Genomic DNA, 17,182 nt, shown 5'->3' with positions numbered 1-17,182 from the left:
ACACCTCAAAAATGCTAGAGAAGGCTAGAAGGGAGAAGGCTAAAGAAGAAGAAAGATGAAATAATCCAGAGATAGAGCCTGAAGAAAATCAGCCAAAGCCAGTATCAGAAAATGAGGTTTGTAAATTCCTGAAGCTGGTAAAACATAGTGAGTATTCAGTTGTGGAACAGTTGAATAAAATGCCAGCTCGAATCTCATTATTATCACTGTTGCTGAACTCAGAGCCACACCGAAATACCTTGTTGAAAGTGTTGAATAAGGCATACGTGGCACATAACGTGTCTGTCGAATATGTGAACCACTTGGCTGGAAATCTAGTTATGCCAAATCACATTTCATTCAGTGACGATGAGATTCCTTTAGAAGGAAAAAGAAATGCCAAGGTTCTGCATATCACAGTCAAGTGCAAGAGCCATATCATAGCCAAAGTCTTTATCGATAATGGTTCTGCCATCAATGTCATGCCTATGTCAACTTTGGCAAGGTTACCCATTAATTACTCTCATATGAAAGATAGTCAGATGATTGTGAGAGCCTTTGATGGAACCAAAAAAGAAGTCTTGGGGGATATTGAAATGCCTTTACAAATTAGGCCATACACCTTCAATATAAAATTTCAAGTGATGGATATCTCTCCATCCTACAGTTGTCTGTTAGGAAGGTCATGGATTCATATGACAGGAGTTGTGCCATCTACTTTGCATCAAAAGATCAAGTTCAATGGAGAGAAAGACATGCTGATGACTCAACCATTGAACACTCCATATGTAGAGACTGTTGAAGAAGCATTGGAATGCTTCTATCGGTCTTTTGAATTGGTCAATACTGTAAGTGAAGGATTTCAAAGTCAGCCTTTTTCAAAGACAGTGGTGAGCCAAATTATCAACAAAGGCTGATATCCAAGACTTGGGCTAGGTAAAAATTTACGAAGAATTAAAGAACCTCCAACAATAACGGACAATAACGACAGGGAGGGCCTAGGCTATGAGATGACAGAGTGGAAAGTCAAAAGAAGGCCATTAAGAAAGATAGCAAGACTGATGTTTATCCCACACTTGTATGAAACCTTCAGACCTGGAAGATTCATGAACCCAGATGTAAGGAAAAGTGTGGAAGACGATTTTGCCCAGTTAACCATTAATGCTGTTAAAGATGAAGTGAGGGTTAATCAAGAGGAGTGGGTTCACCTTTGTCCACTAGATTATGAGCTGAACAATTGGAGTGCCATCAAAATGCCTTTGACTTTTGATTTTGACACAATGTAATTGTAACATCTCAATAGCTTTTGCCCAAGGCTATGGGGTGATCTTTTTTTGTTTGGGCCATTCATCATTTATTATTTTTAATAAAAAATAAAAAAGATGCATTTTCATTCATTTCTTCTTATGCCTTCATTATTTCCATCTTTCCAAGCACATCTTGCCAACATATCCCATTTCATTCAATTTCAGGTCTTTAAATGAACATGAAGATAATCATGATAACAATCAATAGGTTAGCTTTGAGAATTCGATTAATACTGATGAACTTGACAATGAAGAGAATTCTAAAGAATATGTTATGCCTCCAGACCTAATGAGGATGATTGAACAAGAAAATAAGCTAATTGAGCCTCATCAAGAGGTAGTGGACTTAGTGAATCTGGGAAATGAAGAAAATAAGAAAAAGGTCAGAGTAGGCACTTCACTTTCAGTTAAAGATAGGCAACGATTGGTAGACCTACTTCGAGAATTTATAGATATATTTGCTTGGTCTTACCAGGATATGCCAGGATTGAGCACAGAGATAGTGGAGCACAGATTGCCCCTAAAGCCAGAATGTAAGCCAATTCAGCAGAAACTGAGACGGATGAAGCCCGAAATGCTACTAAAGATTAAAAAAGAGGTGAAGAAACAATTTGATGCAGGTTTTTTACAAGTGGCTAAGTACCCAGAATGGGTAGCCAATATAGTCCCGGTTCCTAAAAAAGATGGAAAAGTATGAATGTGTGTAGACTATCGGGACTTGAATAAGGCTAGCCCAAAGGATAACTTTTTTTTTCCTTATATTGACACACTGGTAGATAACACAGCTAAGCATTCAATTTTCTCTTTTATGGATGGTTTCTCAGGATATAATTAGATAAAGATGGCTGCAGATGATATGAAAAAGACTACTTTTGTGACCATGTGGGGAACTTTCTGTTACAAAGTCATACCTTTTGGGTTAAAGAATGCTAGGGTAACCTATCAAAGAGCCATGGTAACACTCTTCCATGACATGATGCACAAAGAGATTGAGGTGTATGTAGATGATATGATTGTAAAGTCTTATGGGGATGAAGATCATGTCACCAGCCTCAGAAAGTTATTTGAGAGGTTGAAAAAATTTCAGCTCAAGTTAAACCCAGCCAAGTGCACTTTTGGGGTAAAGTGAGGGAAGTTGCTAGGCTTTGTGGTCAGTGAAAGAGGAATTGAAGTCGATCCCGATAAGATACGGGCCATCCAGAATTTGTTACCTCTCAGCACACTAAAAGAAGTTTGAGGTTTTCTGGGGAGATTGAACTACATTTCTCGGTTCATCTCTCAGCTTACCTACAAATGTGATCCCATCTTTAAGCTTCTCCGTAAAGATAATCCTGGAAAATGGAATGAAGAATGTCAAGAGACGTTTGATAAAATTAAGCAATATTTATCAAATCCTTCAGTATTGGTGCCACTTGTTTCAGGGAAACCTTTAATCTTATACCTAACTGTATGTGAAAATTCGATGAGACGTGTGCAGGGACAGCAAGACGAGGCTAGTCGAAAGGAGAGAGCTATTTACTATCTGAGTAAAAAGTTCACGGAGTATGAATCTAAGTATTTTTCATTAGAGAAAATGTGTTGTGCATTAGCGTGGACTGCCAAAAGACTCAGACAGTACATGCTCTACCATACTACGTGGCTCATAGCAAAACTGGATCCCATTAAGTATATCTTCGAGAAGCCTTCTTTGTCTGGGAGAATCGTTAGATGGCAAGTAATGCTTTCGAAATACGATATCATATACGTGAGCCAAAAAGCAATAAAAAGGGGCGCTATAGCAGAATTTCTTGTAGATCGTGCTACTGAAGAGTATGAGCCGATGAAGCTAGAATTCTCTGATGAAGACTTAATGACTATTTCTCAACTGGAGGAAGGGGAACATGTAGAAAAATGTTGGAGAATGTACTTTGATGGAGCTGCTAATGCCTTGGGGCATGGAATTAGGGCAATTCTGATTTCTTCGAAAGAACAATACTACCTTGTAACAGCGAGGTTAAATTTTAATTGCACAAATAACATCGTTGAGTATGAGGCATGTGTCATGGGTTTACAAGCTGCTATAGATAGAGGAGTGAAAGTGCTGAAAGTGTTCGGAGACTCAGCTCTAGTCATATATCAGTTGAAAGGAGAATGAGAGAAGAGAGACTCAAAACTCATTCCATATCATAAGTATATTCTAGAGCTGACAAAATAATTTAAAAATATCCAGTTTGATCACTTACCTCGAGAAGAGAATGTGATTGCTGATGCATTAGCTACTCTGGTTATAATGATTCGAATTAATACCGACATTCAGCCCATCAAGTTAGATGTTAAGGATATACCAGTGTGTTATTCTAATGTAGAGGGGGAAAAAAATGGAAAACCCTGGTATTATGACATCTTACAGTATGTCAAGGATCAGCAGTATCCAGTTCATGCAACAAAAAATGATAAAAGGGTCATCCGAAGATTGGCTATGAGCTTTTTCCTGGATGGGGATATCCTTTACAAAAAAAGCAAGGATCAAGTACTATTGAGGTGTGTAAATGAGACTGAAGCGAAAAAAATCATTGAAGAGGTGCATGATGAAATATGTGGGGCACATACTAGTGGACATATGATGGCAAGACAGATCATGAGAGCGGAATATTACTGGTTGACTATAGAGAACGATTGCATTGATTATGCTCGTAAATGTCATAAATGCCAGATATATGCTGATAAGATTCATGCTCCGCCGTCTGCTTTACATGTTATGGCACCACCATGACCATTTTCAATGTGGGGCATAGATGTCATTGGTCCAATTACCTCAAAGGCTTCTAACAGGCACAGATTCATTTTTATGATGATAGATTACTTCACAAAATGGGCAAAAGCAGCTTCATATGCAAATGTGACACATTCCGTGGTTTGCAAGTTCATAAAAAAAGAGATCATCTGTAGATATGGACTTCCAAAGAAAATCATTTCAGATAATACCAAGAATCTAAATAGTAAGACGATGCAAGAAATATGTGCTCAATATAAGATCAAGCATCATAACTCGGCACCATACCGTCCAAAAATGAATGGGGCAGTTGAAGCAGTCAATAAGAACATAAAGAGGATTTTAGAGAAAATGACCGAGACTTACAAAGATTGGCATGAGAAGTTACCATTCGCATTGCATGCATATCGAACGTCAGTTCGCACCTCTACCGAGGTAACCCTATTTTCTTTGGTTTATGGGATGGAGGTTGTACTACCAGTGGAAGTAGAGATCCTCTTTTTTAGAGTCTTAAAAGAAGTCGAGTTGGAAGAAGCCGAATGGATTCGTGAACGTTATGAGCAATTAAATTTCATAGAAGAAAAGAGATTGAATGCACTGTGCCATGATCAGCTGTATCAAAGAAGAATGATGAGGGCTCACGATAAGAAGATTCGACCCCATTGCTTTCGAGAATGAGAGTTGATTTTGAAAAGAATTCTCCCAATCCAGCACGATAGTAGAGGAAAACGAACCTCGAATTGGGAAGGGCCGTATGTGGTGAAACGGGCTTTTTCGGGTGAAACGTTGATACTAACTGAGATGGATGGAAATGATTTACCCCATCCTATAAATTCTGATGCTGTGAAGAAGTACTATGCTTGAAAAAAATATAAAAAAAAGAAAAATGAAAAATGATGGAAAAAAGCAAGAAAATAAAAAATAAAATATGAAAAAGTGATTGAAAAAGGAGGACTCAAGGCGAAAACCCAAAAAGGGCGATTTGAGTCATAGGGGGCTTTGTCTAAGTTGAAAACCTGAAAAGGTGACTTAGATAAGGAGAATACAGCATCGAATTGGAAAGTCTGCTGATATGGAGGTTAGCAAATTCAGAAGAGTTCCAAGTTGTTAAATACATCAAAGGGTTGAGTTTTCAGAAAAAACTTTGAGATGTGTTACCATGATTATCTGATTGTTCATTTTAGGCTTTGTCCCCATACCTATCCTTGTAATTTTCTCTGGGCCAAAGTTTGCCAACATTTTGCTAGTAAGAAACGTTTTATTTCATTCTTTGTGCCTTTTCCTGATAACCGTTTCCCAACCATTCATATTCTTTTCTTCTTAGTAACCCACAATGAAAGAAATGTGCAAATGCATTCTCACTTTTTGAGTTTGAAATAATGATTGATGAATGAATAACAACATAAAAAGATTTTTACATTACATTGAATAAATTAAGAGTGATAAAGGCAGAATCGAGATGTTCAGCTCCTGATTAGGACATTGAATTTGGGAAGAGATTTTTTGTTACAGGAAGAATATGAATGAAAGAAATAATTAAGAGCTACACTGGTTCGATCGTAGAAGTGCAGTGCAATCGGATCCTTGAGGAATCAAAGGGCTTGACACCCAAGAAAGGAAAAAAGAGCTTGAGAAACTTGAGTACCATACATTGAATAGGAATTATTTGGCCAACATTTGCATAGCATGCATTGAAATTCATATGCATTTGCATAGCATACACTACTCTCAGAAAAGTATAGTGTATAAATTCAAGAAGCAAGGGTGTTCCAACATCCCACATGAAGAAGACAGATATGAAGATATTTTACAAAATTGAAAAAGAAAGAGCTTGTCAGGTAAGTTCTTAATCCTTGAAATAGGATGTCTTTTGGTATCAGGGTTGATTTATAAGACCTTTGGGCATAATCCCCTGAAATTCCTTCAAACACAACTTTCAACTCCTTCGGACATGATTGTCAAGGAGCAATTTACTCTTTCCAAAGTCGCGGTGCCTCTGTTTAGAGGAGCAATTTACTTTCCAAAGTCGTGGTGCCTCTGTTTAGAGGAGCAATTTACTTTTTCAAAGTCATGGTGCCTCTGTTTAGAGGAGCAATTTATTTTTCAAAGTCGTGGTGCCTCTGTTTAGAGGAGTAATTTACTTTTCAAAGTCATTGAGCCTTCGTTTAGAGGAGTTTTGGTAAAAAAAAACAAAAAAACAAAAAAACAAAAAAAAAACACAAAAAAATGACAATGTTGAGTTGAGTCTAGATTGGGTGTCTACGTCTTTGCGCAATTTCTGTTTCACAGAAAATGTGCAAAGAGGGGTAGCTGTAGACACCCAATTGGGTCCTGGCCCAAATCAATTGGGCTTGGCCCAAATGGGTAAGGCCCAATTGAATTTTTTTATCCTGTATTTTTTTTTTCTTTTGTATATCTGTATTTATTTATTTTTATTTAGAATAGATTTATATGTATATAGTTATATATTTATTATTATTATTATATTATATTATATATTTATTTATTTATTTTGTAATATATTTTTGGGTTTATCTTCTTTTATTTTTTAAATTATCTGTTAATTTTATTTGATTTTTTTATTATCTGATTATTATTATTATTATTTTTTATCCTATCTTTTCTAATTATCTATTATTTTTTTTATTTGATTTTGGAGGGCTGGGATTGAAAGTTGAAGAATCTCATTATGAATGGGAATTCAATCAGAAGAGTCCAGATTGGACTCAAAGATTGAATTTCCGTCCAAGGAGGAATTGGGATTGATCAGGAACTCCTGATCAATCCCTATAAAAGGAACCTCCTGCAACAGAGAAGAAAACAGTGAGCCAGAGCTACTGATTTGAGAGGAAAAGGCGTAGAGAAGAGTATAGAAGGCTAAGAAAAGGTTTAGGAAAGTCCTAGGAATCATCAAAAAATTTTTGGGAATTTTTTGAAATTTTTTTCTGGGAATTTCTGGAAAATTCCAGATTTCGGTTGAATTTTTCGGCGAAGTTTGAATTTTTTGACGACAATTCCGGCCAACCTTGAAGTTTCCGGTGACCTGCCCAGTTTTCGACGAAGAATCCTAGAAACTGATGATCATCCGGTGAACTTCCGACGAAAAAATCCAGATTCCGGTGACAAAACCCAAAATCCGACGAAAATCCCACCGGAGTTCTTCGACCTTTTAGAGAGAAGGGAGAGGAAAAAGGAAGAAGAAAGAGAGAGGGAAAGAGCGTCTGCCGAAAAACGAAGGGAACTGCCTTTTATACCATCCCAAAACGACGTCGTTTTGGCTTTAAGTTAATCAGAGGATCCGCACGTTTTGTCGAAACTCGACCCAACCCGAGCGTCGACCCGCTTCCTGACCCGCGCGTGCCAGCCCCCCTCTGAGCCAAGTCGAGCCGAGCCAAGCTGCCAAGCCATTTCCCTACCTTGAGCCGAGCCGATAGCCGAGCCGCTCTAGGTTTTTTTTTTAATTTATTTATTAATTAATTTATTTATTTATTAGATTAGGTTTATTTAATATTCCTTTTATCTTTATTTTATTTTTTATTTTTTTACTTTTCTTTATTTTTTATTTTATTTTTATTTATCAATTTTCCTTAAAAATAAATTTCAAAAAGGGTTTTTGAGGAAAAGTTGAAAGTATCAATTTCCCTTAAAAATCAAAATTTCCAAAAAATATTTTTAGGGAAAAGTTGAAAGTATCAATTTTCCTTAAAAGAAAAATAAATTTCCAAAAAATATTTTTGGAGAAAAGTTGAAAGTATCAATTTTTCTTAAAAGTAAATTTTCAAAAAAAAGATTTTTGGGAAAAAGTTGAAAGTATCAATTTTCCTTGAAAATCGAAATTTCCAAAAAATATTTTTAGGGAAAAGTTAAAAGTATCAATTTTCCTTAAAAATAAATTTTCAAAAAAGGGATTTTTAGGAAAAAGTTGTAAGTATCAATTTTCCTTAAAAATAAATTTCAAAAAAATGATTTTTGGGGAATAGTTGAAAGTATCAATTTTCCCTACACAAGAACAATCATCATTTCCTTCCTTTCTATTTTGATTTTGATTTTGATTTTTCCTTAATTAATCCGACGACGGAGCCTCTGCAAGTGAAACAGTAGTTTTTCTTGCACACTCTTGAGGTGAGGGAATTTTCTCAATTTTTTGCTAAAAGTATTAGAGTCAATTGAGAATAATTTCCAACAATTAATTACTCGGTCAAATTTTAAGGCTCATTGGATAACACAAATTTTAGCTGGTACCATCTTTTGATGGGCGTTGTGAGGGTGCTATAACCTTTCTCACACGTAACCAAACTCCTGAACCATGTTCTGGTTTGTAGACCTAAACCTATTCTTTTAGGGACCCTTAAAGTTAGGTGTTCCCTGAAAGGACAGATTTTTTAGGTGGCCAATTGCACCTAGATAAAATAGATTGGTGGCGACTCTCTTAAGTTAAAGTCTAGTGATAGATTCTCGGATCTAGACGTTATGACACTAATTAAAGCTGTAGTGCAATTTTGAGATCCTGCATACAAGTGTTTCATCTTCAATTAAGTTGATATGACACCAATCATTGAAAAATATTCAACTTTGTTGGGCTTGCATCTCTAAGCTCCTGACAAGATATATGCCAAAAAACATAAATCAAGATTTTGTAAGGATTTGGCCCATCTTATAGGGACAGACAAATAAATTATGGATTTGTCATACAAAAAAGAAAGAAGAATAGGCTTGCCTACCTTGGATGTTTTTTCATGATTTTTTAGTACAACATGTCGATGAAGAATGGTGGTTAGACATATTTGCCTTATCCATATACAGAATGGTGATATTTTTGAAGGTTTTAGGTTATATTGAAATAGTAGTGATTAATTTCTTTGAAAGTGTGATCAATAGCTATAAACCTTCAATGATAGTATTAATAAAGACTGTTACATCTTTGAGTTACTGTCGTTAGAATGGAGGGCATTTTACAGGCTACATACAGTTATTGTACTTATGGATGAAAAGCCACTTCGAGTGAAAAAATGATGCTTTCTCGAAGCTTTATGCTCGTAATTAAGCTCCAATCAAGAAATTCTGTGAAAGTGAGTGGCAAGAACAAAAGTTTAAAAAAGAATGGACATCTTTCTTATAAAAACTGACAAGTATTGAAGTAAGATGGTTGATCCCATGGATGAATCATGAACCTATGCTATATCAGTGTAGAGATAACACTGTGATCTCACTTCTGGGTTTATGAGGAGTATGCCACTTCTAATGAGAAGGTAGTTTGGGACAGAACAGTTCATTCCTATGACGCATAAGCTTCATAAATCAAAATTTTCTTACAGTGAGCCAAAAACATTTTAGAGGATGAATGAGGTGATCAAAGCATGAAAAAATCCCTGTAGAGTGAATCCATGACTGTTCACTAATAAAGTCACTCATAGGTATTTGGTTTGGAGAGCAAGACGAAGACAGAAAATGGTATTCACTTATGAAAGCTTTCAACTGCCAAAAAGAGAAAAGCTTGAAGAGATACCATCAGAATTGAAGCTTGCGACAAAAGAATTTGAAATAAAAAAGGATAAGTTAAAATAAAAAATCCAAAAGCTTCAAGAGAAGAAGGATCAATGAAAAGATAGAGCTGAAAAGCATGAAGTCAAAGTTTGTAAGATTGCTAAAGAACGTGATACAACTATCAAAGACCTAGTAGAGCTATAGCATGAACATAAGAGGTTGTGTGTAAAAGTAAAAGCTAAGAGGATAACAATCGTTGAACTGACTAATGAAAATGAGTGATTGAAGCAAGAATATGCTGAATTAGAAAAAAAAATACTCAGGTACAGACAAAAAATAACATGTTAAACAGCTACCTAAGCAAGTTGAGACAGAAGTTGAATGAACAAGAAGACTACATTGCTGCATTAATTAGAAAACATAAAGAGTTATCATACCAAGTATGGTGTGGGAAAAGGAAAAACCTGGGAAGATAAAAGTATATTGAGCACTTAACAACCCAAATTTGTAAAGTGGTATGTAAGGCAAGAGAGATGGTAGAAGAGGTAGAGGCATTAAAACAAGTGATGGCTCCAGTAGGAGAACATGGGTAGCATCTCTTGAACGTCATCAAAAAAGCTAGAGGCCAATATGAGCAGATCAAATGATTTTATGGTTATAACTCTAGGATGATAAATTTTATATAAATAAAGTTCTTTGGAATAAATGAAATCTTTTGGTTGAACACTGTCTTAAAGTAAATGTTCTTTGTATGCATGTACCTTCATTCATTGCATTTTCATTCATTACATTCAATAAGATAATCATGAGATAGTTGTATAAACTTGCTAATTCTAAAATATGATATTCAAGATTCAAGGATAGCTCAATCTGGTAAGAACCTTGCTCATCGATATAATACAAGAGCCAGAGCTAGACAAATGGAGCAGAAAAACTCTTATTGAATTGAAAAAATGAAAAAAGCACAGGAAAAGCTTGAAAATGAGTTGAGTAAGATTTTGGATGCTCTTAACAAGTTAAACAAATGAAAGGGGGTAGAAAAGAACACAAGCCAACATGGCCCTCTATCATAAAAAGTGGTCGATCCTCTATATCCTCTCAATTTTGGTCCATAACAAGCCCAGTCTACATAAGATATACCACCATAGCAATTCACATATCCTGTATACCTTGGAATACCATCAGCTTCGAACCTAAGGTATTACCATAGCTACATGAATCCTGTCTTTACTGAAAAGGCAGTAAAACCGATCTAAGTTCCTGATCTGAATGACTTGAAAGAAAAAGAAAAGGTAAAGGTGGTGGAATTTTAAGAAGATTCAAAGATTAGTATGCTTAAACAAAGGTTACGAGCTATAAAAAGAATTTGGTTTTATAGTTTTATTGATGCTGCTGGGTTTTGTTTAGTCCCGGATGTAGTCATTCTTTCAAAATTCAAAGTACCAAAATTTAAGAAATATGATGGTATGAAGTGACCAAAGACTCATAGTACCATGTACTATTACAAAATGATAGCTCATGCTCGTAATGAAAAACTACTAATGCATGTTTTTCAAGATAACTTTATAGGCTTCACGACTAAATGGTATGTTTAGTTGGATAGAACTTGCATCCATTCTTAGAACGATATGACCCATGACTTTATCAGTCAATATCGGTATATTATGGATTTGGCTCCTGATCATTTGTCTTTACAAAACTTGGAAAAAAAGGTAAATGAGTCTTTTAAAGAATATGCCCAAAGGTGGAGAGATGTAGCTTCTCAAGTGTAACTTTCTCTAACTGAAAAAAAAAAAACTACAGTGCTATTCATTAGTATTCTGAAATCTCTCTATTATGAAAAGATGATAGGGAATGCAACAAAAAATTTTATCGACATAGTGATTTCGAAAGAAATTATTGAGCATGCCATCAAAAATAGTAAGTTAAAAAGAGGAGAGGCATCAAGTAAAAAAGCCCCAAACAAAAAAAGATTGAAGCTCAAGCTGTGAGATTTGATAGATAATAATTCAGGGGTTATTGACCCTACCCACCACAAAGATATCATCCATATTATCCTGCTGTAAATAACATTTTCCCTTACCCATACTAACCATTCCCACAGTCATCTTATCTCCAAACATATCAACCTTTTTTTAAGCCTTAAAATACCATATACAATCCTAACACTCAACCTACCTTAAGATCTCAGATCGTTTAACTAGCCCAATGGATGGATCATAGGAGTAACGAACTACTCGTGAAAAGTCTGTGTTCGACCCAATTCCCATGACCTATACAAAGTTATATCGTGAGCTTTACAATAGCCATCTGATTATTCATAGCAAATTAGAGCCACTCAAGTTGCCTTACCCTAAGTGGTATGATCCCACAGCCTATTGTGACTATCAATATGGGATTGCTAATCATTCCACTAAAAATTACACTACCTTGAAATATAAAGTGAACAGTTGATTAATGATGAAATGATTAGCTTTGATACAAGAGGGGTAACTGCACCGAATGTCAATGGCAATCCTTTGCCGTAAATGTCAATGGAAATCCTTTGCCTAATCATAATGTAAATGCCCTGAATAATGAATAAGAGTGACATTTGAAGAGAAAAGTTACAGATATTAAGACATCTTTTAGTCAGCTGTTTGATGCTTTGTGGAAAGCTAACATGATACAACTAGTGAGTCCGTACTGTTATCGTGAAGCATATATAACAGGTACTAACTGTAAATTTCATAGTGGGGTAATTGGTTACTCCATCGAAATCTACGAGTAGTTTTGCCAAGAGGTACAAAAGCTTATAGATTCGTATAAGATGAAACTTTATGAAGAAGAAGAGGTTTCAAAGAGTGCTGAGGTATTTACGACCAATAGGCCAACAAAATTATTTTCAAAGTCGGTAACAATTCACTGTAGGAACAAGCCAAAGTCAGTTATAGATAAACTCATTCTCAAGCCAGTAACTTTTAAAGTCTCAGTTTCATTCCTATATAAGGATGATAAAGCTATACCCTAGAAATATGACTGTGATATGGTAGTTCAAGGGTAAAAGAAAAGTGCTTCTAAGTCTGATGCTGCTAACATAACAGGTGTAGGGGGCATCACCTAAAGTGGAAGATGCTATAGAAAAAAGGTTAAAAAAGAAAAGGCCAAGGTAAGTGAATAGTGAAATAACCTCGAAGTGGAATCTAAAGAGGATTATCCAAAGCTAGTGTAAGAAAAAAAAGCTTGTAAATTCTTAAAACTGATAAAATAGAGTGAATATTCTGTGGTTGAACAGTTAAGTAAAATGCCAACACGAATCTCATTATTATCATTGCTATTGAATTTGGAACCACACCGAAATACCTTGTTAAAAGTGTTGAACTAAGCATATGTGACACATAATGTGTCTGTTAAATATGTGAACCACTTAGCTAAAAACCTAGTCATGTCGAACTATATTTCATTAAGTGATGATGAGATTCTCCCAGAATGAAAGGGAAGTGCCAAGGCTCTGCATATCACGGTCAAGTACAAAAGCCATATTATGGCCAAAGTTCTTGTTGATAATGGTACCACTATCAATGTCATGCTTATGTCAACTTTAGTAAGGTTACCTATCGATTACTCTCATATGAAAGGCAGTCAAATGGTCATGCGAGCTTTTGATGGGACTAAATAAGAAGTTTTAAGAGATATTGAGATGCTTTTACAAATTGGGCTGTGCACTTTTAATATGAAGTTTCAAGTGATAGATATATCTCCATCTTATAGTTGTCTGCTAAGAAGGCCATGAATTTATATGATAGGTGTTGTGCCCTCTACCTTACACCAAAAGAACAAGTTTAATGTAAAAGGTTGACTGGTAGTGTTTTTAGGGAAAAAGACATGCTAGTGACCCAATATTTGAATGCTCCATATGTAGAAACTGTTGAGAAAATGATGGAATGCTCTTATTGATCTTATGAGTTGGTCAACTCTATAGGTGAAAGATCTACAAATTAACCATTTTCAAAGATAGTGATATGCCTAGTCATCAATAAGGGTCGGTATCCAAAAGTAGGGCTGGATAAGAACTTATAGGGAATAAAAGAGCCCTTAACAGTGGTGGACAATAATGAAAGACAAGGCCTAGGCTATGAAGTAGAAGAATGAGAGATCAAGAGAAGACCAACAGGTAAAATAACAAGACTTTCAGGCCTAGAGGATTCATGTACCCAAACGTAGAAGAAATTTGTGAACAAAGTATGGAAGAGGCATTCGCCCAATTGACCATCCATGCTATTGAAGATGAAACAAGGCTTGAACAAGAAAGGTGGGTCTACCCTTGTCCATCAGATTATGAGTTAAACAATTGGAGTACCATTGAAATGCCTTTTACCCTTAAGACTAATTCAATGTAATTATACATCTTAATAGCTATTGCCCAAAGCATTAGGGTGATCTTTCTTATTTGGGCCATTTATCTTTTATTATTTTAATAAAGATTAGAAATGATGCATTTTCATTCATTTCTTTTTATGCCTTCATTATTGTCATTTTTTATTTTTTCAAACATATCTTGCCAACATATCCCATTTCATTCAATTTCAGGTCTTTAAATGAACAAGAAGATAATTATGATAATGATCAAGATGTTAATTTTGAAAATTCAATTAACAATGATGAACTTGACAATGAAGATGATTCTGAAGAGTATGTTATACCCCAGACCTAATGAGATTAATTGAATGAGAAAGTAAGCCAATTAAGCCTCATCAGAAGATAACTGACTTAAAAAACTAAGAGATGAGGAGAATAAGAAAGAGGTCAGAATTGGTAATTCACTTTCATCGAGAGATAGGTAACATTTGAAAGATCTACTTCAAGAATTCATAGATGTATTTGCTTGGTCTTACTAGGATATGTCAAGGTTAAGTACGGAGATAGAGCATAGACTCTCCCTAAAGCCAGAATGTAAGCCACTCTAGCAAAAATTGAGGTGACTAAAGCCTAAAATGTTGCTAAAAATTAAAAAAATATGAAAAAGTAGTTTGATGTAGGTTTCTTACAAGTGGCTAAGTATTCAAAGTGGGTAGCCAATATAGTACCAGTTTTTAAGAAAGATGACAAGGTATGAATGTGTGTAGACTATCGTGATTTGAATAGGACTAGCCCAAAAGATAATTTTTTTTTACCTCATATTGACACACTGGTAGATAACACGGCTAAGCATTCAATGTTCTCTTTTGTGGTTGGATTTTCAGGGTATAATCAGATAAAAATAACTGTAGATGATATGAAAAAGATTATTTTTGTGATCATATGAGGGACCTTTTGCTACAAAGTCATACCTTTTGGGTTAAAGAATGCAGAGACAATATACCAAAGCGCTATGATGACTCTCTTCCATGACATGATATATAAAGAGATTGAGGTATATGTGGACGATATGATTACAAAATCTCATGAAAATAAAGATTATGTCACTAACCTCAAAAAGTTATTTTAGAGGTTGAAAAAATTCCAACTCAAGTTGAACCTAGCTAAGTGCATGTTCGGGGCAAAGTTAAAGAAGTTGCTAGGCTTTGTGGTCAGTGAAAGAGGGATTGAAGTTGATTCAGATAAAATATGGGCCATTCAAAATTTGTCACCTCCAAGTACACCAAAAGAAGTTCGAGGTTTTCTGGGAAGATTGAACTATATTTCGCGGTTCATATCTTAGCTTACTTATAAATGTGATCTCATTTTTAAGCTTCTCCGTAAGAATAACCTTGGAAAATGAAACGAGGAATGTCAAGTGGCTTTTGATAAAATTAAGCAATACTTATTAAATTCTCTAGTGTTGGTTCACCTGTTCTAGGGAAACCCTTAATTTTATACTTGACAGTATGTGAGAATTCAATGAGATGTGTGTTAGGGTAGTAAGATGAATATGGTCGAAAAGAGAAAGCTATTTATTATCTGAGTAAAAAATTTACAGAATATGAATCCAAGTATTTTTTTTTTTGAAAAAAATGTGTTGTGCATTAGTTTGGACTACCAAAAGACTTAGACAATACATGATCCATCACACCACTTGGCTTACAGTAAAATTGGATCTAATTAAATACATCTTTGAGAAGCTTTCTTTGTTTGAGAGAATTGCTAGGTGACAAGTAATGCTCTCGAAATATGATATCATATGTGTAAGCCAAAAAGTAATAAAATGGAGTGTTATAGCTGAGTTTCTTGTAGATCGTGCTACTAAAAAATATGAACCAATGAAATTGGACTTTTTCAATGAAGATTTGATGATTATTTCCCAAATAGAGAAAGTGAAGTATGAAGGAAAGTGTTGGAAGATGTATTTTGATGGAGCTGCCAATGCCTTAAGACATGGAATTGGGGTAATTTTAATTTTTCTAAAAGAATAATACTATCTTATAACAGCGAAGTTAAATTTCAATTGCACAAATAACATCACTGAATATTAGGCATGTGTCATTAGTTTACAAGCTGCTATAGATAGAAATGTTAAAGCATTAAAAGTATTTGGGGACTCAGCTCTAGTTATATATCAATTGAAAAGAGAATGGGAGATAAGAGATTCAAAACTCGTTTCATATCATAAGTATATTTTAGAGTTGATAAAATAGTTTGAAGATGTCCATTTGATCATTTACCTTAAGAGAAGAATCTGATTGTCAATGCGTTGGCTACTCTGGCTATAATGATTCGAATTAGTGATACCACTGACATTCAGCCTATCAGGTTAGATGTCAAGGATATGCCAGCTCATTGCTCCAATGTAAAAGAAAAGAAAGATGAGAAGCCTTAGTTTTATGATATATTACAGTACATTAAGAACCAGCAATATCCAATCCAAGCAACAAAGAATGATAAAAGGGTTATTCAAAGATTAGCAATGAACTTTTTCCTGGATGAAGATGTTCTGCACAAAAGAAGCTATGATCAAGTAATACTAAGATGTGTAAATAAGATCGAGGTAAAAAAAATCATTGAAGAGGTGCATGATGGAATTTGTAGGGCACATGCCAATGGATATATAATGGTAAGACAGATCATAAGAGTAAGGTACTATTGGTTAATAATGAAGAGTGATTACATTGATTATGCTAAAAAATGTCATAATGCCAAATATATACTGATAAGATCCATGCTCCGTCATCTGTTTTACATGTTTTGGCACCATTTTGACCATTCTCGATGTGGGACATGAATTTCATTAGTCTTATTACCCTAAAGGCTTTTAATGGGCATAGGTTTATTTTTGTGATGATAGATTACTTCACAAAATGGGTAAAGGCAGCATCATATGCAAATGTAACACGATCTATGGTTTCAAGTTCATAAAATGAGAGATCATTTACAAATATAAACTTTCGAAAAGAATTATTTTAGATAATACCAAGAATCTGAATAATAAGATGATGTAAGAAATATATGCCCAATACAAGATCAAGCATCATAATTCGATGTCATACCATTCGAAAATGAATGGGGCAGTTGAGACAACTAATAAGAATATAAAAAATTTTTTTGAAAAGATGACTGAGACCTATAAAAATTGGCATGAGAAGTTACCATTTGCACTACACGCATATCGAACTTCAGTACGTACCTCTACTGGGGCAATTTTATTTTTTTTTTTGGTTTATGGGATAGAAGCTATATTGCTAATAGAAGTAGAAATCTTATTCTT

The sequence above is a fragment of the Durio zibethinus genome, chromosome 17 (assembly GCF_047325235.1).
Source record: "Durio zibethinus cultivar Kanyao isolate XHJ-2024 chromosome 17, ASM4732523v1, whole genome shotgun sequence".
NCBI lineage: Eukaryota > Viridiplantae > Streptophyta > Magnoliopsida > Malvales > Malvaceae > Durio > Durio zibethinus.
Note: the sequence above shows the minus strand (reverse complement) of the source record.